Source organism: Passer domesticus, chromosome 3, assembly GCF_036417665.1.
Source record: "Passer domesticus isolate bPasDom1 chromosome 3, bPasDom1.hap1, whole genome shotgun sequence".
NCBI classification, from domain to species: Eukaryota; Metazoa; Chordata; class Aves; order Passeriformes; family Passeridae; genus Passer; species Passer domesticus.
The window spans coordinates 114018066-114044660 of NC_087476.1; the positions used below are offsets into that span (position 1 = coordinate 114018066).

Sequence of the window (26595 nt, forward strand, 5' to 3'; positions counted from 1 at the left end):
TACTCAACAGGTCCCTTGGCAGAGAACTGGACCCAGAACTACACAGCCTCCCCCTGCCTCTTTCTGGAAGGTGTGTAGAAAGGAGCCAATTGTCCTTTGCCTCCATTCATTCAGCTTTCTGGAAACGAGAAACAAGGAAACAATAAAAAAAAACGCACAAACCCAAACCTCTGCACATTGTGCTGTTACAGGGCCTGACACATTAATAAGGCAGGAAAACAATTTCTGCTCTAAAAATATGGAATTGATTTGCTTCACACCCACATAACAACCCGTGTGCCTGAAGCAAACCAGTTTCAAAAAGTCATTCCTCCTGTGCAGTTTAACACCCTGAGTCATTTCTCCAGAACTGCAATCCTCTGATGTCCTGGTCTCCAGACTGCCTGCATTTCCACTCTCCTCAGGCTTCTTAGATTACTTGCTCTAAAATTAATCTGAAGTAAATTACTCCTTGAAATGAACTTTTTTGGGAAAGTTAAATGTCAGCCTTTCCTAGTGCCCACTTCAGCACAGATTTCAGGAGGAATTATTGGCTCCCAGCGCTGGTGTAAAAAGCCAATAATGCTCATTAGGTTATCCACTGCCACAGCTGAGGGATTGTCCCAGTGAGAAAACCCTGGCACGTTGCCCAGGTGTTGTAGAGGTCCCTGTCCAAGGTACATTTTGATCCTAATGGCTGGACAAAAGCCACCCCCCTGGCTCCCATACAAGCACAAACCAAGTGTGAAACCCAAGGCAGTGCCCTCACACTCTCCTTGAGCTGGGTGACCAATGCACAAGACTTAACCCTGAACACTCACAGCTTTACTAAGGGGACCCACAGATCTGTGGCATTATTTTGCAGCTTTTTTGCAAAAAGTTACCCCTTGCACAGAGGATAAGGAGAATCATTGATGGCTCTTTCTGCTCCCTATTTGCTCAAAAAGCCCATGGCCACTCACACATGAATTTGTGCTCTGCAGAGACATGTCTAGAATTGCAAACCAGCTCCTACTTTACCTGTGACACACCAAGTTCAGTGGTACCCAGCTCGACAGAAAGTTCAACTCATGCCCTTTAAGACAAAGGAACTTGCACTTTTAGCCTCTGACCAAGCCCTACCCTCTCACTGACCCCACTGAATGGGGGACAGATAGAAACTCCCACCGAGCCTCCCAGCACTGCTGCCATAAACCATCCCTCTCTGGATCACAGCAGTGACTCCATGCTTAGCAGAGACACCTGGGAAGAGCACAGCCCACTTGCCTGACGTGATAGGATTATGTCCAAAGACAAAATTGTAAACAATCCCATAAACAATCTCATAAATAATCCCATTTCTATCCCATGCCTACACCTCCCTAGACTACTGGAGCCACTGCTGGTGGACCAGGAAAGCAACATCTCACAGCTACTGCTGTCTGTTACAGCAGAAGAATGTAATTCCACAGCTCCCACCAACTCCTGCACCCTGTGCTGGACTTGCCCAAATGGCCAGAAAAAATCAGGGCATTAATCTTCCCCATCACATGAATATAATGTAAATATTCTCTCAGACCCAAAAGAAATAGAGGCAGCCAGTGAAACAAGTCCTGAGGGAGAAGAGAGAGCATTGCTAGATGGTTGCTGAAGGAGCAGAATTAGCAAAGTACTGAAGGCCTTAAAGCCAGAGGCTTGAAAGGGAGAACAGCTTAGCACAACCCCTGTGAGCCACCCCTGGCAGCAATAGACTGATGGGGAGTGGTTTTGGGAGGTTTCATCCATGGCTTTTCTGGAACCAGTCTCCCTCCTGCTGACATCTTTGCTTTAAGGGCTGCAGTTCTGCCCCTTCACACTCGTCTATATCCCATCCCAGCTAAGCTCTGGACAGCCTCCAGGAGATGGGTTGCTTGGCTTTGCTTGTTGTGTCTCACATTTACAGCTGCTGTTCTCTCCAGCATCCCATCATACACAATTGTAGCTATGATATTTTATGAAAAATCCTTTGCTAGGATTTTTCCCTCCTGAGGAGCTGAAGAGCCTCAGGAGAGAAATTTAAACAATAACTGTGTGCTGCTGTGGGATGCAACAGGTGCATCTTCCATTGGTCCATGGATTGTTTTCACTTGAGGACCAATCACAGCCACCTGTGTCGAGGCTGTGAGCAGTCACAAGATTTTGTTATGCATTCTGTTCTTGTTCTTTCTAGCCTTCTGATCAATTTTTTTTTCTCTATTCTTTTAGTATAGTTTTAATGTAGTATTTTAATATTATATATATCATAATATAATAAACCAGCCTTCTGAAAATGGAGTCAAGCCTCGTGTCTCCACACATGGGGTGTTCACAACACACAAAACTTTCACATTGTGCTCCAGACCCGTAAATGTGTCTCAACAGACAAATTCAGCACTGGCAGCCTGTTCTCCAGCACCCTGTGTTGCTCTGCACCTCTCCTTAAAAGGATTTTTTTACTGTACAAGTGAAGCTTGAAGAAAGGAGCTTTCCTTGTAAGAACAGAACCTTTCCATGCAAATTTTCTCAGTGAAACACAAAGCATGGCTCGTGTTCCTGTGTGTGAGCATGAAAATTGCTGCACTAGGTTTTAAATATTTTGATCAAAGCAGTTTTTCCAGCATGTACTGTATAATGAACATCAGTATAAAAGCAGGTCTATTAAGAAGTTGTCTTCAATGTCATTGTGTCAAAAAAACCAAACAAACAAACAAAAAAAAAAAAACCAAAAAAAAAACCACCAAACAAACCTATAATTTTTCTACCTTTCCCATCCCATGCTGCATTTCAGGCACCTTCAAAATTTGCCCTTTTTTTTGTTTTTGTTTTGGGTTTTTTTGGTTTTTTTTTTTTTGGTTTTTTTTTTTTAGGTTTTTTGGGGTTTTTTTTGCATAGTCTTCTTTCAGGCCTGTCGTCACTGGAAGAAAGGACAGTGTAAGGAGATTTTCTTACAGCTTTGATAACACACTATGCAGCCAAATACTGAGCTGAAGAAGAGAATAACAGACTAAAAATCAATGCATTAATTGAACTTCAGGCAAAATTCAGTCGTACAGAGTTCTGTACAGGAGTACTTCATAAAAGTAAATCAAACAACACTCAGTGGGAAAAAACAGGTTTGTTCATCTCACAAAAATATATACCTTAGATTCACAAAGAAAAGTTCTCTTCACAGTTCAGAAATCACCCAGGTTAGCCCTGAGCACTGAGAGCACAAATCAAGTTCTCTCTGCTCCCAGGGCACACACTCTTCAAACAGTTCTATCTAGAGGTTAACACACAAAGCAACCTTGCACATTTTTCTTGGGGCACCATCACAAGTACGGGAAAAAATGCTTTGGAGTGAAACAGACTGCAACTAAAATAAGGAAAAAACCAACTTTGGTAAGCTGCCAAGTGACATCCCTGTCACAGTGATCTAGAGTACATTTGTTTTCCAGCAATACCACAACTGTAACCCCATCATCTGTCATTCCAACCCTTGGCTTTCAAGGACAGCCACACATCAAAGCAACCAACAGACACGGTGGTGGAGGAAGAAATACTGAGCTACAAAGAGATGGTAGACAAGCACATTTTCCTGGGACATTTTTCTGGGAGCTGAGGCTGCTCAGCTCAATACAATTTGACCCAGTAAGACCATGATCTGCAGTTCATAAACCACGTAAAATAGTTTCACAACCGTGCTCATCCATTCCAAATCTGCCTCTTGTGCCACAGGGGCTCCCAGGGTGTCCTTGTCCCTCACAAAAACACAGATGTGTGTCAGGCACCATGGAAATGGCCCCTTCCTACCCCCAGCTCAGCAAGCAGCCCCTCCCTGGGCTCCATGGGCAGCCAAAGCTTCAAAGTCTTTATTGTAAATAAATTATTCTGTACCTGTCACAGGTGAAAAGGAGAACAGAGGTTCAGGGGGAAAAAAAAGTAGTCTTTAGTGAGCAATAATTTGAATTAGCCAAATATTGTGACAGACAATCTGCATAAACACAAAGTGGTTTTTTGTGTATTCAAACATCAGCTGCTGGAAAACAACAAAGTTTTATTTTCTACACAGGAGGAAGAATAGATAAACTTCTGCATTCTGTTAAGTACCTCCATTATAGCATGAAAATAGCACAGCAAGAGTGAGTGTTTGTTTAAAACAGCTTAACTGCAACAGAACACCCAAACCTTCTTATTTGATAATGGAAATGGTTTGGGTATGATTATCCATTTCAAACATATTTATGTCATACTTCAGAGAAAGGCAAAACTAATGTTAGAGCAAAAGAATACTTCAATGTACAATTATCTTGATTCCTGGAGCAAAGAATATTCCTCTTAAGTCTACCACCTGGGGTTTAAATTTCACATTTGCTTTACAATTTTATTTTTTAAACAGGCTACCTCACAGGTATTGGGGGGCTGCATCAAAGAGATTTTATAGCTCCTAGGTGTAATGCTCAGTAGCTGTTTTTCTTCCACTAATTCACCAAGCCTGATTCTCTGGGGGCTCACAAGTGATGTCTCCAAGGACCATAGAGAATTTTGGGGGGTTTTTGGTCTGATCAGCCTGCTAGTCCCATTGCCATATTTCTCTCAGTTTAACTTACATCCCTCCTCTTGCTAACATTTCTCAGTGGTCAGTGGGAAGGAAGCAGAATTAAAAAAACAAGTGACAAATCTCACAACAGCAACAGCCACACAGAAAACTCGCAATTTTCCTACACTCTGCAACCTGCTATTTCTCCTCCTCATTTTCACAAACTTCCCAAGCCTTTTTGTTGACATCCTTACAGGGATCCAATGCTCTCTGTGAGCAGATGGTGCCAAGCTCAGGAATCTTACACATGCACAGTTACATCAAGCACTGTCTGACCAGAAGCTGTTCCCAGAGATATCATTTGGTTTCTTGGAATAAGCAGCAAACCCAGCTTCAGAGATTTTAGGCTCTTGTATAGCCTGTAGCATTGTTTAGGCAAGAAGAAGAAAATGCATAAGCCAGATTTTCTTGGATTTTGCTGACAGGGTGTATCTCAACATCTTTATTCAAAGTTTTAGAGAGAAAGCAGTTTATCTGCGAATCCCAAGGCTGCTGTTCCATTCAGTCCTCTGCCCTGAGAGTACAGGTTGGTTTTTTCCTCTCGTTATTTTCCTTGTCCTCTACTTCCTTCCCAAGTTCTGTCCTCTCTCCCTCCTCTCTCCAAGACACAGAGAACATAATGATCTGCTCCATCCTTAGGTGGAGCACTCCATCCTTAGGTGGAGCACTTTCTTCTAGCCTGGCCCTTGGACAGCAGCTTTCACACAATCAGCCATCAGGGTGCAGGAAAAAATGTCATGGCTCCTTCAGCTGCCCTGTGTGAAAGGTACCCACAGGACACATCAACAGCAGCAAGGTCCATGTTTGTATGTGGAAGAAAACTCTTCTGTTCATGGCCCAACACGGCAGAGATGTCTCTAAAACAGGCTCAACTGGAAGCTGAATTAGTTCAGCACACCCCAACCGGGAATGAATCTGTAGATATCAGGGAAGTCCCTCTTTTGTTAACACAGCTTTGGATGGGACTGCAACTTTCCCCATCAAACACCAGCTCAGGCTGTGCATTTGCCCACATTTTTGCACTGAAGTCAACAAATGTAATGACTTTTAGTCCAGGCAGAAGAAAACTACCTCAGCCTGTTGCCTCATTGCAGTTCATGCCTTACCAGTGAAGCAACTACAACCCCATTTTGTTTGACCTGATGAGCTCTGACCAAAGTTTTGGATGCCAGATAAATGTCTTGGCATGGGTTTTGTTGGCTGCACTGAAATGGAAGGGATGAGACAGTGTTGAAGCTCCATGCAGAGGGACCTACACAGACAGGAGGGGGTTAGAGGAGGAAGAACCTCTGCTTTCCAGGGTGCCATTTGAGTCTTCCTTCTGTTCCATGATTCCTGTGCCCCTGAACTCCTGAATGAGGGAAGTTTTCCATCTCTGCCACCTAAGTTTGTGCTTTGTGATACAGAATCAAAAATTGGGCTGCACTACTGTAGCAGAAGGTGCAAACTGATGCAGCATTTTGCAAAGAGCAGATAGAAGGAATCCAGAAATTCTGCTGGGGACAGTGTGTGTGTGCTTAGCACTGGTTGTGATGCAGCAGAGTCCAGCAGCAGCTGCCCCAGCACAGGCTTAACTCCTCTGGGAGGTTGGAGATGGGGAAGGAGTCTTCCTGATTGACGGAAGTTCTTGGAGAAGTACAGGTGGAGATGGGAAGTCTGCACAGCATCAGATGTTACAGGAAAGTGAACAGAATCTTCTCCAAGACTCCAAACACCTAACAACACAGCAGGAAGAAAATTCAGAGCCTGTTGGGAAAAAAAACAGAGCCTGTTGGGTTGGGAAAAAAAAGACTTGTGGTGGAAAAGTCTGTAAGTTGCTGACTTCAGGCACCAGGGGGAAAGTTGCTGCTCCACTTTCAGGTCAGCAACTACAGAATAGATTTAGTGCCATGATGTCAGATGAGGGGCTGGCAGTTGTTTTCTGAGCAGTGTTGGAGGCAAATGAGCCTAAATCATATGGTGGCACCAGAAGAGAAAGCGAAGTGAGTGCTGAGTAACAGCAATGGGCGTCTCCCTGCTGGGGAAAAAGCACTCACATATTCTTCTTTTAAATGGATGTGTCTCTGAAGGGCTTGAGCACCAATCCATGCAGCATGGGGAACAAACAGGAGGCATCAGGAGCCTTGTGCATTCCAGGGTTATGAACTCAATTGGATCACTGTCACACAGCCTGCAGGCTGATGTGCCTGGAGGGCTTTGATGGATGGATATGGTTCTTCAGGCAGAACTGGCCAGAAGAGCAAGGATGGTTAACAGCTGGGCACAGTGATCTCAACTTTTCCAAACGAAACAATTCTATAATTCCACAATAGGGAGATTCCTTTAAAGTAAGAAAGAAGAGGAATGTATGAAGCTTTATTTTCAGGTGGATGATGAATCAGCTGAGAGCTAGGGGGTCATGCCCTGAGCACCCTGTTCTGGTTTACAGTGCTTTGGGACTTGGCATAGTGTTCAGAGATGCACATTTGTGTAGGACAAAGGCCCTAGGCAGAAATCAAAGCTTCACCCCACATACAGCAAATGTGAATTTTAACCTCCTTTTTTCCCCTTGCCCATAGGATTTTTCACTTATTTGACTCCTGTCTGTTCAGAAAGGGAGAAAATTAAAGCTGAAAGAGAGGACTTCAGGGGACTCATTAACTATCCAAGCCTAGGCACAGAGTTCTGCAAATGATGGACAATAGATGTTAAATTAATCTCAGCATGTTCCTACACAATACAAAGGTGAGGCTGAGCATGTCATCCTTAAAAACCATGTCATGTTCAAACAATACTGTCCATTTATTACACAAATCACACACAGGCTTACAATTTTACAAAGGCTTTCAGAAGTAATTTTTTGTGGAATTTCCTGAGTGTCTCCTTTACCTACCTGGTGTCATCATGTGGCTAATGGGCCATAAGAGTTATTGAAAGGTTGTTCTTTGGTGCTTCAGGCTTGTCTTTTACGTGTGTAGTGTGTATATTTTGCAGGAAGCACATTACAGTAAAGCTAACTCTCCTCATCCAGAATGAAGCAGAGGACAAATCCAGATGATGCTCAAGTACAAACAAATCCAGGGATGTTCAAGTAAGTATCTTCAACTAATGTCCTTTGGACAAAATAGACCAAATATCCCAATGCAGACAAATTATATAAATTTCACATAATTTGGCAGGGAATTTGCCCTTGAAAAAATGAATCAAGATGGACAGATGGCCTTTGAATCCATGAGAGGCAGGGAAGGGGAGCTAATCAGAGTTATTTGGCACACAAATATCTACAACATTCACTACCCTGAGAAAAGACAGGTTTGCACATCAGTACCTTCAGGTTCAACAGGCCCTACCTAAAGTGCCAGAGGCTGGGAAGGACTTTCAAAGAGAAATAACTTTTTGTGCTCCTCCTTTTTTCTGGGCACTATCAGAAAGATGAGGCCTGGTCCACAAGACTCCCTTTTCCCTTTTTTAACAAAGACAGTCCAGCAGAACCTGAATGAGAAGGGCAGAGCTCATCCAGTGAGAGCAACCACAGACAGCAGTCATCACTGAACATTTCTGTGCTGATGAGAAAGGCTCAAGGTCAAGCAGGGAAATGAGGTCAGTATCAGCAGGTACAGGACCAGGCACAGACCTACCTTAAGCACAGCTCAAGAAAAGACCAAGAGAAAGAGTCTGAACTTAGGGCACCTTTAAGACAAAGTTTTTTCCCAATAGCATGATTCCAGGTTACATCTGCACTGTATTGGAGCCACTCCTGAGAACAGCCATGGTCCCAGGATGGGGGCAGAGTGTGCAGAGCCCATTTTGTTTGCTCAGGTCCTAGCAGCACCAGAGGAAAAAGCAAGTAATGACACAGATAATTTTAACTGTTGAACAGATAGGAATCAGAATGACTTAGCAGAGCTTAAGAGTGAACCCAGATCTCCTGAATCCTTATTCTGTGTCTGGCCCAGGAACTCTGCCACAACACTCAGTCATCTTATACACCTCAGGAAAAAAATATTGTTCTTAAGAGAAGTTCAGGGAAAAGATTCATTTGTCTTGTCCCACATCTTCCCAGGTGGATGAAGTTATCCTTCTTCAAATAGGAAAAATGATACTTTGAGAGTGCTTTGATGCTCCTTTCATTAATAACGGAGCAGGAAAAAAAAAGATGTGTGAGAACTGCAGAGAGAGAAGTCTGCAGGGCTGAAAGGACTAATTGGAGACAGATGGTCAGATACAGGCTCTCAGAAGCATGAAGATCAGCTAAGAACATCTGAAAATCTCTTGAAATTCTGAAAGAGGAAAATCACATGTTTTAGTTCCGTGAATCCAGCTGCAGTCTTCAGTAATAAAACCCAATGCAGCTCAGCAAACATGAATGTGGTCACAACTGGCACAAGACCACAGACTTTATGCTGACGTACCTGTAGATGCTCTCAGCAAGAAACCTGTGAGAGATTCAGCTCCTCTTATTATTCACTGCTTCACCCCACCATTGCCATCTTTGCATGTTTATAACATCTGTCTAATCTTCCTTCACTTTCTCCTCTCAAGAACTGTTATCCCTCCCTGTGACCACCACCCCCACTGCCTGATTCAAGGGGTCTGCCTGACATTTACACCACTGCTCATTGCAAAAATTCTGACAACAGGCCAGAGTTGACTCTCCCTCCACCAAGCATGTGAAGAATTTCCCAAGTGGATCAAGACTTGACTTCATAGGCTGTGTGTGTGCAGGATTTGATAGACCCAGTCAGTGACCCCATATCCTCCCTGTCACCCTTTTGGTCTCAAGAACAAGCAGAAATGCTGGATTGAGGCAACCCCGTGGTCTGGGAGAGAAGACATGGATGGGACATATGACTTATGGCTCCAGAGGAAGATCTGATCTGCCTTCTCATCACTCAGCCATGCTGCTGATCCACACAGACAACACCCCTGTGGGAATGACATTGAACAGCTTCCTACAAGGGACCCCAAAATGAACAATCCTCTCTTGCACCGAGTCTCTGAGCCAGTGCAGGGGAGGGCTGCAAGTGTTCCAGCAGGAAATGTGGGAGGTGTGGGAATGCCCATGTCCCCGGTGTGGTGCCCAGATTCAGGGGAGCTCTGCCTCCCTGGCAATGGCCTGACATCCCCCTGTCAGCAGGAGCCCAGGGAGCTCAGACCTTCACTGCTGCAAGCAGCACTGATCTTTCATGCTGCAAATGGGGCCATCAATCTCTGGCTAATGCTGCTTGTTAAAACAGCAGCCATCAATTTGATGAAGCAGCACAGTGAGAATGTCGTTTCCTAGCTGCCACTTTTAGGGAGATAAGCCCAGAGATCCCAGATAACTAAGATGTTACAGGAAACTTAAAACAAAGTGGACAAACCTCACCTCACTATCTCTGTCCATTCTCACGTTGGTTTTTTTCCCCTCTTCCTTATATTCCTTTGGATGCTCTCTACACATGCTATAGTCACTCCTTCTTTCTCACATGTTTAATAGAGGGGACTTTTACTCCATCTACAGAATCTATTATGTTCCCAAGTCAAATACATCCCAGTGGAATTGTAACTCTTTGTGGCACATAAAACACACTGTGTGAAGTCCCAAATATGAGAAAGATTGCTTCAAGGAAATAGTACCACAGCACAGATGGAGGTAAGTCAGAGCAGAAGACATTTGGACACAGAGATAGAGCTGATCTTTCTTTACAGGGACATTATGCCTGCCCTGTTCGATGCTAATGCCTCTCCCATTCAATGTTTCTCTCCCCTTTTTGCCTTTTGTTTGAGGCTCCCTGCTATCAGGCTTCCAATACTGTGGATTTCTTCCCAAACACTGGTTATTTTTGAAGCTGCTGATGTGACACAGCTCTAAACTTTTTCCTTTTGGGGTGGGGGTTAATCATTGAAATTCAAATCTTTGCTATTAAAATCCATCAGACAACAAATGAATCAAGGTAATGAGACAAGACTGTCACTTTGTGGGAAATCAATGTCATGGTGTTTTAGGAGCAAATTCCACTTCACAGTCACATTAAAAGAACGAATCTATCTAGGCCTCTCATTTCAGTGTTGATTTTGAGACACGCACCATCAAACACCAGCTATGCAGCTTGTGCAGAATATGAATGCAAGCACACATCTTATGTTTGGAAGAGATGATGCTAGACAGACTGAACTTCCCAAGACTTTTGGATGAAGACTTCCTATTTTTTGTAGCTTATCAGTCACATTCAAAGTTTTCAGTAGAAATAAATAGTCAGTGTTAAATGTGGTTACACAGGTCAGTACTGTTATCTTGTCCCACAACCATAGCAAGATGCTGAATCCCTGTTGGAAGAGCCTGCTCTGCAGAATCCTGTAATTCTTGTAAGAAATTCCCCAGGAAAGCCATTGTGATACCCTAAAACAGAGTCCTGGTGAGGAACAGCATTTTCTAAAGCTCATTCTAGGAAGCATGCTGTGAGCAGAAGTGTGATCCCACGGGCTTGAAGACCCAAGGGGTTTTTCCTCACCAGCCTCTTTGCCAGGTTTTCCAGCTCCTGGGTGCCTCTACACAGCAAAGCCTGTATCTTAAAGATACAGATGCTCACAGAATAACCCAAAGAACAAAGAACAGTGCCTTTACTGGCCCTCACACCACCAGCAGCACTCACATGAACAAAATCAGCAGCCCCACCCAACTGCAGTCTACCTTGGCAGTAGAGTTCCTTCTTCCTCTGCTACTGAGGCAAGCACAAATATCCTTTAGAAGCCCAGAACAGAGGGACAGGTCTCCTTTTGGGCTTGTTGTTGCTGTAGTTGCTTTGTTTTTCCAAGCCACATATTAAATAGATCTTCTCCTTTGTTTCAGAGTTTGGTTTTTGCAAGTCACCTTTGAAGGTTTTAGAGATGGGTGTCTGCTCCCTATCCACCTGGAAACCTGCAGCCAGGCACATCAGATGGGCTGCAAAAAACCCACAAAAGCTGTGGTGATTATTAGCCACAGGGACTCCTGTTATGGGGATCTAACAGCTTGCATCAGGAATGGCAGCAAGACCAAGCATGAGGCTGCCCATTCCCTGCAGGAATACAACAAGGGAATCTGGGTCTCCAGGCTCTCACACAGACAAAATACCTGGAGTTTCCTGCTAAGGAAGCTTTGCTTTAGCTGCTTTTGGAAAATATTTGTTGGCTGGGGACTACTGCCATAAGCCCAAAGATGATAAAACATTCAGAAGGACTGGAGGGCAGTTCTTTCTTGTGCAACACCAGCTGTGTTTACTGAGAAATACAGAAACTCAGTGTTTACTGAGAAATACAGGTACCCCTCTGCAGTGAAATTTTGGGCCCATGCTTTGAATTACACTCTTTGCAGAACGTGCAGAATGGTTTTAAAAACAAACCCAAACACCAAGGCAAGGGTTCAGTACCATTGCAGAAAAACCTCAAGGAAATTTTTCCCTGGCAAGACCTCCTGAGTGCTCTCTGCTTAGGCACAGAAAGCAGGTAAACACATGTCATCAAAGTGGGTGTGTGCTTTAGGACTGAACTCCAGGTGGAGTCCTGATCCTGTAAATTGTATCACATAAGAAGACTGCCATCCCTGCCCAGAGCCCATTGCAGGATCAGGGGCTCTTTGCACAACAAGATGAGATTTCAGGGAGCAGACCCGGAGCTGTGGTGACTATCTGTGTCACAGTTTGAGGACCCAGAGACAGAACAACCAGAGGCAGAACAACCTCTCTGTTCCAACAAATTGCTTGCAATACCAACAGTCTGAGGACCAGCCCAACCCCATGCACCTTCTTAACTCTAAATGATGCTGGTTATTTTCCTGTGCTGGCTCTGACCGTGTGGCACCTTGTGGCACTGTCGCTGTGCCCGCTGTCATCAGGAGCTGTGAGTTTGTCACCTCTTGTTGATTCCCCGACTTCTGGGACTCAGGCTGAGCCCTCCCAGGGGGCTCCCCTGTTGGGAGAGACCCTCCTGGAGGTGTCTTGTGTCAGGAAAGAGAGACACACTGGGTTTTTTCAGTCTTCAGGTTCTTGTTTTTTATTAACTTATCTAGAGTTTTGCATGCTGTCCACACCAGGTTCAGCGCACTGGAAAAGCACCTCAAAAATGGCCAACTATCTCTTGTTACAAGGTCTTTTAAAGCTAGACAATCCAATTAAAAACTGACACCTAGATTATTTCCCCTTTTAACCCAATAACTCATCTCCGGAAGCCTGCAATGTGGATTTTTCCACCCAATTACAAAATGCCACCCAAACCCATGAAGAAGAGGAAGAAGAGTGAAGAAGAAGCCCAGGACAACACCCTGTGCCCTCCATCTTGCTTCCATCCACAACATACTAAAAATCCCAAAACCTGAATTTCTCACCCAAGTGATACACCTACACTACTCTATAATCTATTTCACACTTTTGTGGATTCTAGTCTATCTTGAAGTCTAGGAAACTTTCTCCTTGAATGAGGGTCAAAGTCAGTGCTCCCCTGGGAGTCAGGACACCCCAGAGCAGACAGAGAAATATTCCCAGTGCCCTGGTTTTCCATGCCTGCCCATGCAGAGCTGCTGATGACAGCAATTCCTTCTTTTCTGATGCTGCTGTTCCTGCAGCCGCTTGCAGCCCAATGCTTTGGCCAAGCAGTGCTCCTTTCCTGGCTGCCCAAACAGAGCAGCACCCACTGAGGAACCCCCAGGAGTTTCCCTAAATTTGATTTGTGGACAGCAGTGACCCACAGCTGCTTGCTGAGCTGAAGGTTTGCATCCATCTCCCTCACAGGCTGCTCTGCAGTGTCTCCATGCTCAGCTCTGCTCTGCAAAACTCCTGTCCATCCTCTTCCATACTCATCTGAGGTGTGGTCTGCATGTAGCCCAGCATGTGTTTTACTTCAGAAATGCTTGAATTAATTGCTCTGTGTCACTCACACCTCACCAGCCTGACTTCCAAATTCAAAGTGAAAGCTTAAGACATGAGTCAGGATGCTGTTTTCCTCTTCCATGCTCTTTCCAGGGAGAGAAAGGCAGGCACCTTTCAAGAACAAGCCACAGGGAAGGTATGACTAAAGAGGAGCTTCTGCTCTCCCTTCAATCAGGCTGCTCAGGGCAAGGCTTTACAAATAAGCACCAGAACAAGTCTGGGTTTAGTATTTTAGCACCAGGAACATCCCTGGGGTTGTGGCCCCATTCTGTTCCAGGAAATAAGTGCCTTTTCAGACCTGCTGTACTAATGAGATAGAGTAGTCTAAGAGGCACCATTATACCCATTTTCTCAGCCAGTGGAAACAGCACTTTGCCCTTGTTATAAAGCTCATTTTATGGCCCAAGTGAGCAGGATGAGAATTTAAATTCTCCTTCCCTTGGTTAAGCGCTGTTCTTGAAAAGCTGGGTTCACTGTTTGAGGGCAGCATAGGACTTAAACAGGAATTCCTTGCATTCCTCACTTCCTGGCTTCCTGAACCCTACAGGAATCTATCTTGTCTGCAGCAGGCAGCATGCACAGAACACGGTGCATGGACAGGCACACACAGGTAGTGCTGTCCCATGGTTTGGCACAGGACAAGTGACAGTCCCAGGCAGCTCGACACGTGGGACTTGCACGATCCTGTGCGTCCCTGCACAGGAACCCCTGCAGGGATGGGGTTACATGATTTACAAATAAACACCTCTCTGAATTTCATGACCCCAATATGTACCTAACCACTGGCATTTTAATGGGCACTGTATAGTTAATGAGTAAAAATAACTTCAGGTCTATTACCATGAAAATAGGAAGGGACTTTACTGTCTGGTGATTAAAATCTTATCCCTTTTGATAGCATACAGAATCAAGAAACAGGCATTTTTGCTTAGGGTATAGAACCAAATTGCACAAGCAGTAACTGTGCTTTATCTCTTGGTAATGCACAATAAAAGATTCAGATCTAACTTTATAAAAGGCAGCAGTAATCAAAAGCCAGCACAGACTCTTATCAAACATTTCAAACATGTTAATATTTATTGACCTTTTTTTGTGCCTTTTTTTTTTGAGATGTGTTACTTATTTAAATAGTCTGATGGTAAAATGGAGATGAAAATGTAGACAAAAATTACCCAGAGTTTCTCTTGAAGTTTGCTCAATGTCACTACCAAAAAGATCTGTGTGTACCATGTGTATACAGGTCAGAGTGAGTTTTGAGGGTTCATTATTCCCAGTGCAGATCGATCAAAATATGAAAAAGAAAACTGCAAAAGAGAAGGTAAAATTACAACAAGAGCGTTCCTAGAGCTGTGCTCATTTTGAATCAGGAAACCACACCAGTAATATCCCATTCCAAAGGCTACAACAACTCCTGCAGCGTTGGATGAGAAGGGGAAGGTCTGGCTGGGTTGGACCCACTGTTCATCAACAAGGCTGAAACAGCCCCTGCACTTGGCCTTCCAGGATCCAAGTGCCATTCCATCTGTGCTTCCCAAGGCATGGAGTGCTGCCATTCTGACACCACCAACACAACAAGGACATGAAACTGTTGGAGGAGGCCAAGATGCTCCTAGGACTGGAACACCTCTCCTGTGAAGACAGACTGAGAGGGCTGGCATTGTTCAGCCTGGAGAAGAGAAGGCTCCAGGAAGATCTTCTAGCAGCCTTCCAGTACTGAAAGAGGGCCTGCAAGAGATCTGAAGGACTTTTGACAAGGGGCATGTAGTGACAAGACCAGGAGGAATAGCTTTAAATGGGAAGAAAGTAGGTTTATCTAAACCTACCTACCTTTGTTGGGCAGAAATACTTTCCAGGGAGGATGGTGAGATACTGGCACAGGTTGCCCAGAGCAGCTGGGATTCCCATCCTTGGAAGTGTTAAGGCCAGGCTGGATGGGGCTTTAAGCAGCCTGGACTAGTGGAATGCATCCCTGTCCAAGGTTAGAACTAGTTGATCTCCAATGTCCCTTCAGACCCAAACCATTCTGTGATTCCATGATAACAACATTTCTGTGAAACCACCTAATTTAAACCTTCTCAAATGCAATTTTACTTTTATTAAGCAAAGCTTTGCACACTGATGGAAAGAGTCCAGAGCTTGCATTCATAAAGTTAAGTTATTGCTACCAATAAAAATAAATAGATGGCAATTACTGAGGAATTACATTTAGAGGAAAAACGACTGAATTTATTACCCCTCTGAATATGTGCAGCACAATATGCAGCAAAACAGAAGTTTGAGGAGAAGGAGTGGGCAAAGAAACTTCTCTTTAATGGTGAAGCCAAGCTCACACAATATCTGAAATCTGGAGCTGTATGTTAAGAGGGCCTCTAGGTTCAGCACTCATGTGCAGATAACAGCAAGTGGTTCAGTGAGGGGTGTAATGCAAAAGAAGCAGAGACAGCTCTGCATTAAATGAGAACACTAGGCTGAGAAAAATCCTATTAGAGAGATGCCTTCTGTTAAACTTTATCCTCTACAACCAACAGGTTTTAGTCAAAACCCACTGATGTTCTTCCCACTGATGCACCCAAGCTCTGGCCACCAAGCCTCGTTGCAGGTCAGAGCCCTTTCCTTTGCCTATGGAGTGTAATTCATGTGGAACTCACTTGAAAAGTGGACAAGGTTATCAAGCCCAAAAGTACTTCCAAGGGTGTGTATGTGCCTGCACTTCAGGAGGAAAAAATCAAGTTTCTGGTGTAAAAGCATGACTGCAGCTTTTATCAGCTTTTCTGCCTGTGGGCACTGTGCTGTAATGGGAATGAGAAGCAAGCAGAGGATGCTCCCACACAGTACAGCCCAGACCATTCTCAGATTAATAGTGACAGATTCCAACACACATTCTTCTAACACAATATTGCTAAAATAGAAACTTTTTTTAAAGAGCATTTAAGAGATGGGAAATTTTGAATGATAGTTCCCACAAGTTACCTCTGACTGTACTCTCAGGAAACCACATCTAACTGCTGTGGAAATATGAGGTACGTTTTTCTCTAAAGTGATAACAGTTTCCCGGTTAGGAAGTGGCAGTGCAATAGCTTACAAAAGATGTTCTGAAACAGCTTCCAGATGATGTCCTTGGAAAATGAAGAACTGTCCAAAACCAAAATTTACACAGATTATTTTACATAAGCTGTCTCAAGAGTAGAGACCCTTGCTCCCACCCAACTCACCCCGGGATGCAGCTATGGGGTGGACTGGTGTGCAGGGCTTTGGTTTATTTGTGAAATGCCTGGTTTCAGCTCAGCTCCCTCACTTAGCCCTGTGAGGAACTCATCCTTTCTCTTCCAGACATATTCAGCCAGAGGTGGGCTCTGTCCTAGAAGCATCACTGAGGGGGTGCAGCACTTGCCACACACAGACTGATTGCTTGGTCCCCTTGCATCTAATGTCCCTGCATGAATGTCCCAGAATTCTTTGCCATTGTGCTGGCAGACTGTTAAAGACATCTCCCTTTAATTTAAAGACTCACATTGATGGAGAACTCAGTCCCTTGGCAATCAGGCTGATTGCTCTCTCTCTTGAAAATCTACATTATATTTCTACATTGATTCTCACTGACTTCAATTTCCAGTCACTGGGTATTACATCCTCTCCTATTAAGAAGCCCTCTAACACCTCTTGTCCCTGGGCAGTCATTTCATCAGGTTCTTTGTGACACACTAAATAGGCTGGCAGCCTTATTTAGGCACCACAATACAGCTGGTCCCAGCCCTGACCCTGCTCCTCCTGCTCCATAGTTCTTTAATTCCAGGATAATATCTGGCTCCTATTTGCCCAAGACTAGAGCAAAAAGGGACATCAGCACTGTTGCAATAGGGACAGAGTGGGATGGCCAGGAAGTCCCTCATGAGCCTTCTTGTGAAGGTTCCAGGCTTTCCAGGACTTTTTGTTTGTTTGTTTGGGCTGGGTTCTTTTAAGAGGGAGAAGGACTCAGGTGTTTTGTGAACACAGATCGATTTAGCTGATACAGGGGCAGGTGAGAACTGATTTTCATGAGGGCAACCTGTGAATGCTGCTGTAGGTGCTTGTCTAGTCCAGAACAACCCTCAGGGGAGACCTACACCCCTCACCTTACCACAGACAGAACGTGAAGAGAGCATTTGGGATCATCACTATTACTCTTCTGACCACAACGCTACTGATACCCTGGGACATTTTTCTGATGTTGTGTATGAAGCCAGTCTTGAAGAAAGGTATCCTTCAGGAACTGTGGATCCCTGGATCTGGAAAGGTAGGACAGCTTCTTCATGTACCTAATGGAAAGCCTGTATTTGGCTCAGGCTGCCTAATACCAGCCTAACCCAAAAGTGCCTCAAGACATCTCTGTTTGTTCCTGAACTCAAGAGCTTGAGGCTCTGTTCACAAGGCTCCCCATCATGCTGTGCTGACTTGGGGTTTGGGGCCAGGGTCTGCAGCAGCAGGATCAGGATGTTCCCACAGGCATGGAGCAGCTTGCTAAGGACAATGTGCCCCCTTGTTACAGCCTGCAGTGGTACAGCAGGCTCCAGATTTCTTTCTCTGTGGGCTTATCTGCACCCACTTTATGCACATTCAACCTCCCTGACTTTCCAAACACTGTCAGAATGACCTTTTGGCTGAGGTATGCTCCAATTCTTCCTCCAGCAGTGGGTACCCTCCAGACATCCTCTCTGCCCCATGGAACCAACCTCTGGCTTCTCTAAATCAGCACGTTCCCCCATTCCTACTCACAGCTTCATTCAGATTCTCTCAGGGTTATCTTGCAGCTGGGCTTCGTGCAGTCTGACCCTCTGTGTGAAAAACTCCCTGAAAGCAAAACCATCCCTGCTCCTGCCGCAGCAGCACAGCTCACAGCCTGCCCACTGGAGGACCAAAAGGCTTCAAAAGAGGGCGAGCTGGAGAGAGCCCCTGACTCTGTGGGGAGAAAGAGGAGGCATGGGCATGGGAAACACTTGTCCTTCATGCTCAGAGCCCTGGTGCAGGCACTCTTGCAGACACAGCCAGTCCTGGCTTGGTTTCCCAGCTGAGTGTGGAGAAAGGCCTTTCCTCCTCATTTTCCAGACCATATGAGGAGTACTTGCTGTTTGTCAGATTGCCTGATTCTAGGGTCAGGCTGATCCCAGTGCTCCAGCCAGTTCCCCTTTTCCAGGGAAAGCCCACACCCACCAGGTTGACTATTCTTCCTAACTGGAGCCAGTGGTTCCTGTCTTCCCTGTGTCCCTTTCTCCTTCCTTGGCATTGCTGGTGGCAGTGATGTGCAGCCTTCCCTGGCCCAGGAGGGCAGGGTCCCTGTCAGTGCTCCCAGCCAGGATGGAACAAGGCTTGGCTGCACTCCTGGATGAGCTGAGCCAGAGATGGGTGTCACTGCCAGCCCCAGCACACATTTACTCCAGCCCCTGACACAGCCACACAGACATTTGTAGATGGCCTGGACATTGATGGGGGAAGGTTTTTGTGCCTAATCCAATGTCAGTACAACCAGCAGTTTTGCTGATGTGTGTCCATCCTTTCTGCAGCTGCTGTTAACAGACCCCAGGCCTCTGGGCAGGTCTCTGTGGGACAGGACTGCCACACAAGGCATCCCACCAGTTTGACAGCTGGCTACTCACTTCCAAAACCTCCTCATTAGTAAATGGTGTCAATGCACAACAAAACAAGCCCAAATCAAAGAAAAAATGGGTTTTTTTCATATGCAAGAGCCTTGCATTCAGAACTCTGCTGTTTATCCCATTTAAACTGATCTGCAGACGACTGACAATGAAAAAGAATCAAATGGGAGCTGACTTACAAGTCACAGGCCCTGTAAATGAACAGAAAGTCTTCTTTACTCACTGGCATTCTTGGAGAGTTTAGCAGTGTGGTCCTAGAGCTGAGGTTGGGCAGACACCTCAAGGTACTAGAGGTGATTTACTGTCACATTCACATTTTCTGAAAAATCCCTTCACCCAGGATTTTTCTCCTGGGAAGCAGAGAAGCCTCAGAGAAAAAGGAAAACAATATGATCTCATTTGCTTCTCCTGTGTTTTGCTGCTTTGGAATGTGGTTGGAGATTGTTTACCCACAGGTGATTGTTTCGTTGGTTTTTGCTGTGAGTTGTTTTCATTCATTGGCCAATCAGGGTCAAGCTGTGTCAGGACTCTGGAGAGAGTCACGAGTTTCATTATTATCTTTTTAGCCTTCTGTAAGTATCCTTTCTGTATTCTTTTGCATAGTTTAGTGTAGTATTCTGTAACATAATATAGTATCATAAAATAATGAATTAGCCTTCTGAGAACATGGAGTCAGATGCATCAATCTTTCCTGCCACGAGGGTCCCTGCAAATACAATAATTTACCATTTGACACTAATTCTATCTAAAGGAAGTGCTAGGATGGAAACTGCATTTATGTCCACAGGAGCTCAAGTTCAGCTCAGCTCCAAGTGCTTTTCTGAAAGATACAGTTCCCATTCCACACCTGGGAAACCAGGGGAGGAAAATTAACTTCTTTCTAATGGATCCAAAAAATGTCTCACCTTCTGTGCCAATCTCTGACTGCTCCAAGGTCCTGTCCAAGGTCTCCTGGCCACTTTTATTCCTCAAGAGGAATGCACAGGACACACAAGGTTGCAATTCCCCTCTCCTCTGGCTCATTTATTGTGCTCACATGATGATGCTGGGCTGCCTAGCAAGAAGGAGGAGAAGAGCAGCCTCCTTGAGTGTCCAGGGAATTTTTCTCACACCTCATTAGGGTCCATTTTAAATTTTCCCAGCTCTTTCCATGTCACACAGAAAATCTGCAGGGCCTCACTTCACCCCACTGCATTACTCATCCTGGTTATGGGTCTCCCCTGGCAGCTTGTGACAAAGCAATTCTGTTCTGTGGGGGAAAGCTCTTTCTGACTGAGAGAGCTGCTCACTGATCTCTGTCCAAACTCTAAGTCTGATATCCCATTGTCTCAGAGAGGTCAGCAGTCTGAAGAAACAGAAATAAATAGGAATACCTGATCACTGCAGCTGCTTGGGAGGGTCAGCTTCAAGGAAGTCTGTTCTCCTCCTGCATCTCTGCTCCCACTGCCAGAGAGAACTCCTTACTTTTCAGCTGTCACCCCCAGGCACAGCCCAGAAAAGCCCATTTGAAGGACTGCAGGGCAGCACCACTGACACACAGCTTCCCACTCCACCAGTCTTACACAGAAAACACATCTTTGAGCCAGAGCAAGAAGCCTGGTCATGGGCTCAGGGGGAAGTGATGGAGCTTGGCTGCACCTAGGGCACACACTGCAAAATGAGGTACTACTAAATGTGCTGGAAAACCAAGACAGCCCCAGAGGGAGATCAAAGTTAACACACAGCTTGACCCTTTTCCATACCCTGCACACAGCATGTGTTAGAACAGCTCCCCTGATGCACTGCAGCAGCCCTGTTTAATGGCAGCACAATCCAAAGCACTCTCATTGCTCTGGCTGTGTACTGCTCGTGGAAAACAGAAAAAAACAATTAATCTAAGGTGCCTGAAAGAGCTCATTTCACAGCAATGTATTTTGACATTGCAACAAAACATCTACAGAAAATTCCCAAGCAGTGTCTCTAGCATGGCTAAATTCATTCTGCCAATATACAACAGCCAGCTGCACTTGCTCATTCCAAGAGAAGTGCAGAAATCTCACAGGACCTCGAGACAAGGTGAAAAGACATCCCATTGTTCTCTGACCACCACTGCACAGCTTACAGAGTGCTCTGAAGCAGGGAGGCTTAGTGGCATTTCTGGATCCTTTTATAAAACTTAAGTACAGCTATTCCACCCTTGTTAACTACCTGGATTTCTTCAGAGGCACTGACAAAGCAGGGGATGTTCATAAATGCTCTCTCAGGTGCAGCTGGTTTTGAGAAGTCCCTTTTGTCTGCAGACAAGGGCTTTGAAGCTTTCACTTCGTGCCTGTGATCAAAAACCTCCTCAGCCTTTCAGCAGGAGCAGAAGGACAGGGATTCTAATGGCTAAGAAACAGCAATTTTGCAGTCAGGGAAAAATCATTAAGCCCTGATTGATTCTTCACTTTTTTCGCTGTAGAACCACATTTTTTCAGCAATGGTTTTCAGCAGGTGTGGCTGTTCAGTCTCTGCCCAGACTACAGGGAGAAGCAGAGTGGCTGGGAATGGAGGGGGGATTTCATTTGCTGCCCTCAGCCTGGGCACCACGTGTGCCTAAAGCAGTGACAGCAATCACACAGTTCTGCTTGGTTTAAATTTTGTTTAGGACCTGATTTTCTGCTCTCGACAGGACACCATTCTCCAACACCATCCTCACAGCCCAGGGAGCATTTTGTGCGTGCTGGTGTTGCCCCCTGTGTATGGGAGCACATCTCAGCCCTCCTTTGGATCTGCTGGTGGTTGCTCCTCATGGATTGAGGAACCAGGGAAGAGCTGGCAGTGCTGGTGAGAGGGAGCACAGCAGAAGCAGACTGGGGCTGCCAGATCCAAGTCTCTCCAGCACTGAGTAGTTGGGTGCCTGCCAGGCAGAGGAGCTCCTCTGAGCTGTGGGAGGGATTTTCAAACACAGATAGAGAGCACAGGTTTTTCTCCCCTCACGCTCAGAGACCTGCAGCACGCACTGCATTGCAGACACCCTGCATTGCTGTGCCAGTGCCTCACTGTGTCTTGCACTTGCTTTTTCATGGCTTGTGCTAGGACTGATCCTGAGCACCCAAAACCCAGCGTTCATCTGATCCTTGGCAGCTGCCATCCTGAGGCAGCGCCTCACTGCCACCCCTGCAAGGCCACCTGGATGGGTTTTTGGCAGCTCCAACCCCTGCAGCTCCCCTAAGGGTCCCTTTCCAATGTGATAAGACCCATTTAACCAGGGTGGTTCCCAAAGAGGGCCCCAGCCAGCTGGCTGAGCCAATGCTTCCAGGCATTTGGGCTCTTCAGTTGGAGAGGGAAGGGATGGGAGGTTTGTTCATGTCAAAATTGATAAAACAGCCACAAGGTAAAACATGGAGGGGTCTTCATATATATCACAGCCCCCTGCAGTGCAATCCATAGGCCATCTCTCACAGCAGCTGACAGTGCTGCTGGCAGATAAACTAAATAATGGCACTGTTGTGTCCCCTACCTCTGCCTCAGCCAAGTTATTTCTTCTTCACATCTCTCCTCCAGAAATGTATGGTAACCAGATTATCCTCAAGCCTCCCAGACTGCTTTAATATTGATAGAAATTCAGAAGTTATTGCAGGTAAGAAAACAAAAAAATCAGCTGCAACAGCATGAGCCTCAATCCCCTTGGAAAGTCCCAGTTCTTTATGCAGTGGAGGCACAGGGGAGTGTGGGTGAGCTACAGAGCACCTGGCAGGAAAGGCAAGTAGACAAATTCTCTGCTTGGAGGTCAAGTTACCAATTTCTCCCGTGTATCCTCTTGTCACTGAAAACACAGACACATATTCCCAAATGTGGACACGAGCACTGACCCAATGCTCCTTCCCCTCGTGCTCACCACCAGACTTGCTCAGCCACACCCCTGCTCGGAAGGGTGTCAAGTATCCTGCGGCTGTCAGGGTGGTTTTCCACTTTCAAAAGCTGGGCTGGGGAGGTGTTCCTGCTGTAGGAAGGTAGAGGAGCAGCTGAGCCCTCAACTGCATTCCTTATCCTGGTGCCTCTTCCTTGAATTATCCTTTCTCTGGACATCAGCATATTTTGCCCTTGCAAAGTGCAGCTCTCCAGTATGGAGTATCTTGGTCAAACTCTTCACTGAAGCAACACCAATGAAATTAGCTGCCCTAGAGATCTGATGAAAGCCCTGAAAATGTTAAAAAGTTTTAAAGGAGAAAACCCACAACTATTGACAGTGGTAAATGCATCTTAATTAAAGCCTTGGAATGCAAAATTCAAACACACTCCAGTCATCCTCCAGCTCCCTGCAAAAGTTAATGAGATTAGTTTTTCTTACAGTCCCCACTGATCCACAAAGTACAAAAAGGGAGTCAGAACTGAAAATGAAATATTGTGGGTGCAGGGCTAGATGCTGATTGCATTTACAGGAGTATAATTGCAACAGGATCCCTTGCAGATCCTGCTGGCATTGCTCCAGAAAGCATGGTAGCAACTGCTGGGTTGTGCTGCAGGGACAAATATCTGGCCCTAAATAACCGAAGCAAAAAGTGATGATGAGGAAGTCCACATCATGTTCCAAATTAAAATCAAATATCAGGTATGGTGGCTTTTCTACTTCTTCATTCCAAAGGAGGATAAAATTACATCCTTGATTTATGAATAATAGAAATTTGATTGGGTTGTTTTTTTTTTTTATTTTAATCTAAAGAGTCCCCAGAGCTGCACTGTTGCCAAAGCCTCTTGTAACTCAGGCCAACTGTGAGAGGGAGAATGCAACAACTCTGAAAATTCCCTTGCAGAAAACAGAGCAGCCTTGGTATCCCAAGGCTTGCAATAAACATCCCTTACTCACACCAGGAAAAAAAAAACAAAAAAAACCACACACACACACAAAAAAAAAAACACACGAGGCTTCTTCATGTGTGCAAGTCTTTCAAGATCTATATAATCCATCTTAATGCAGCAAGATCACAAGTTTGATTTAGGCTGGGTCAGGGCTAGCTGTTTGCTTAAAGCAAGAGCTCTGTTTACCCTGGGATAATCTGTGAGTGTTTCTGTGCCCACTCAGGCTCATCCTCTCCCTGCTCAGGATGCCTGCTCACACACTGGGAAATTCAGTGAGTGAAATCGACTCCACAAAGTGCCCCACATGCCCTGGGCTGGTGTAGAGGAGATCTACACATGCTTTCCAGGGAAAAGGGATGAAATTCCTACCAGTGGCCCTCGGGGAGCTCCAATGATGAGAGTATCTGGGGTTGGGTGCCAGACAAAACATCACGCTGCTTCACTTCTGCAGATGGATTTGGAGCACAGAGCAGTATCCCAGGAAGTGACACCTTCTTGGAATGAGACTTTGCAAAGGGACAACCGTCACAGTCTCCAGCCACTGGTTTATTCCACAGCGCAAAATTTCCTAAAGGAAAAAAAACAGGTATGTGTACATTGTGGCCTTAGAGGAGTTTGATCTCTTTGGCTCTTACTGGGGAAGGGGTTTGGTGGGATTTTTGGTGTCATGTTCTTTGTGGTTTTTTACATAATACCACTTAGCACTATTAATACTACTGCTCATTAGTGAGCACTCTGTTACTTACTAGGAATAAAGAGCTAGAGAAGCTTCCTCAACAAAATCATAAAAGGGGCACTAGAAAAAGTTGATATGGAAGAGCTGTACTTGATCAATTTTTATGGTAAGAAGACAGGAAAAAATGTGTCACCTGAAGACACATGCTGCTTTTTTGAAATTGCTGTCTGGCTTTATTATAGAATCATAGAATGGTTTGGGATGAAAGGGACTTTAAAGGTCACCCAGTTCTAACCCCCTGCCACAGGCAGGGACACATTCTACCAGTACAGGTGGCCTAAAGTCCCATCTAACCTGGCCTTGAACACTTCCAGGGATGGTGCATTCACAATGCCCCTGAGCAACCTGTGCCAATGCCTCACCACCCTCACAGTAAAGAATTTCTTCACAATATCTAATCCAAAACTGCCTTCAGTCAGTTTAAAGCCATTTCCTGTGCATCTGTCACTGTATCAAAAATCTCTCTCCCAGCTCTCTTTTAGGCCCCCTTTAGGTACTTGAAGACTGCTATGGGGTACTCTAAACATTTTGCCAAAACTCATTGATTTTTGAAAAATGCCAGTAAAGGGCTTTTTAGTTATTTTGACCCCTTGAGAACATGCTGATAGTATTTTTCCCATGCCTCTACCTTAGAGTAAATGAAAACCCATAAGCCCTTTTAAGAGTCTCATCAAGCAAGTTTTGGAGCCTTACAGGGTCCCAACCACCTCCTTCTTGCACGTTAGAGCACCTGACTGTAGGCTGAAAAGGATATTCACCAGAACCTGTCAGTGAGGTAGCAAATGTAGAGAACAGCTCTTCAGGAGAAAGGGGGAGCTGAGGACACCTGATGGAGTCCCTGCCTGTGTCGCAGTCATGGGTCAACCTGCCACGAGAGCTCAAAAAAGATAAAAGGAGGGAGAGTAATTAAAATCCCCTCAATATAGTCCTGCTCATTCTGTGTCAATGTTTTCCACAGGCTTAGGAGTCTGATTCAGCAGCCTATGCAAGAAGGACTGATGACCAGCATGACACACCATGCTTGCCCCATTCTTTCTCTGTGGGACATTTGAAAAAAGGATTTATCTAATCCCTTCCTACAACAAAATATTAAGAATATTTTCCTCCAGCCCTTTATACACCACCTGCAGTGCCCTGCATTAGGACTTTACCTGAGGCCATAAGATGCCTCTGCTCAAAAAGGGGCATTGCTGGGGCAAGTGAAAAGCAGCCATCACCTTCCTGCTCACCTGAAACATATGCACACACACAGAGTGAAGTCCACCCCTCTCAGCCCTTCAGTGAGACAACACTTCATCTCCCAGTCTCCTGAATCTGTCAGCTGGTTATTTCAGCTGCACCACCAAGTCTGGCAACCAAGCCCTTTCCCTGGTCTTTCAAGCTACTCAGCAAGGGCCAACACTGCCTAGAGAGGATCTTCTAGAAACCAAGGACTGGCACTGGATAATTCAATCACAGAGCTGAAAAGCTCTGCAAGCCACAGAGAGAAAATACCCCTCTCCCCCTCTTTCTCTTCTTTCTAGATATCACCTAGAAAAAACTCATCCCCTCTAATGCCGCCCTTTCCTGTTGTCATAACACCTTTTACAAATGGAGGGTGTGATGCTCTACCACCAAACCCAAAATGTTTTCCCTACTGGTTTTGTTCCACACAGCCCCCTTGGGTAGGTACCCCTGAAAGTTCCCTGTCTCCCTCACCCAAACCCCACATCTCCTCATGAGGGGAGGCAAGACCTGGGCCCATCATCTCTGTCAGGTGTCCACACAGATGCACAAATGCAAGCCAAGAGCCACAGCCCCAGGGCTGATTGCCTGTTTCTTAGGTATGAAGTTTCCCCATGATCCTTAAAGCACATGACTGTAACTCTGCTCACCCCCACACCCCTTTCCAGTGCTGTATCACATGTATCTGTCCACGCTTCTGCCCTTGAGGGATCACAAAGCAAAAGTCCCTGCCTCATGCAAGACTGGTGCTGCTGTCACCAAGCC

The 26595-nt window shown here is 45.4% G+C and overlaps 2 long non-coding RNA genes across 3 annotated transcripts; one reads left to right on the forward strand and one right to left on the reverse strand.

Annotated features, from left to right (window-relative positions):
- LOC135297562 (uncharacterized) lies at positions 1-23318 on the reverse strand. Its single transcript, XR_010359516.1, has 4 exons — positions 22531-23318; positions 21237-21416; positions 19955-20103; positions 1-118 (listed from the first exon to the last, which is right to left on the reverse strand). It is a non-coding gene; the product is annotated as an uncharacterized LOC135297562 (long non-coding RNA).
- LOC135297561 (uncharacterized) lies at positions 17174-26532 on the forward strand. Of its 2 annotated transcripts, XR_010359515.1 has the most exons (4): positions 17174-17692; positions 22575-22650; positions 24322-24456; positions 25565-26532. It is a non-coding gene; the product is annotated as an uncharacterized LOC135297561 (long non-coding RNA). The 2 variants fall into 2 exon arrangements; XR_010359514.1 differs by lacking the exon at positions 22575-22650.
- The last annotated feature ends 63 nt before the right edge of the window (positions 26533-26595 follow it).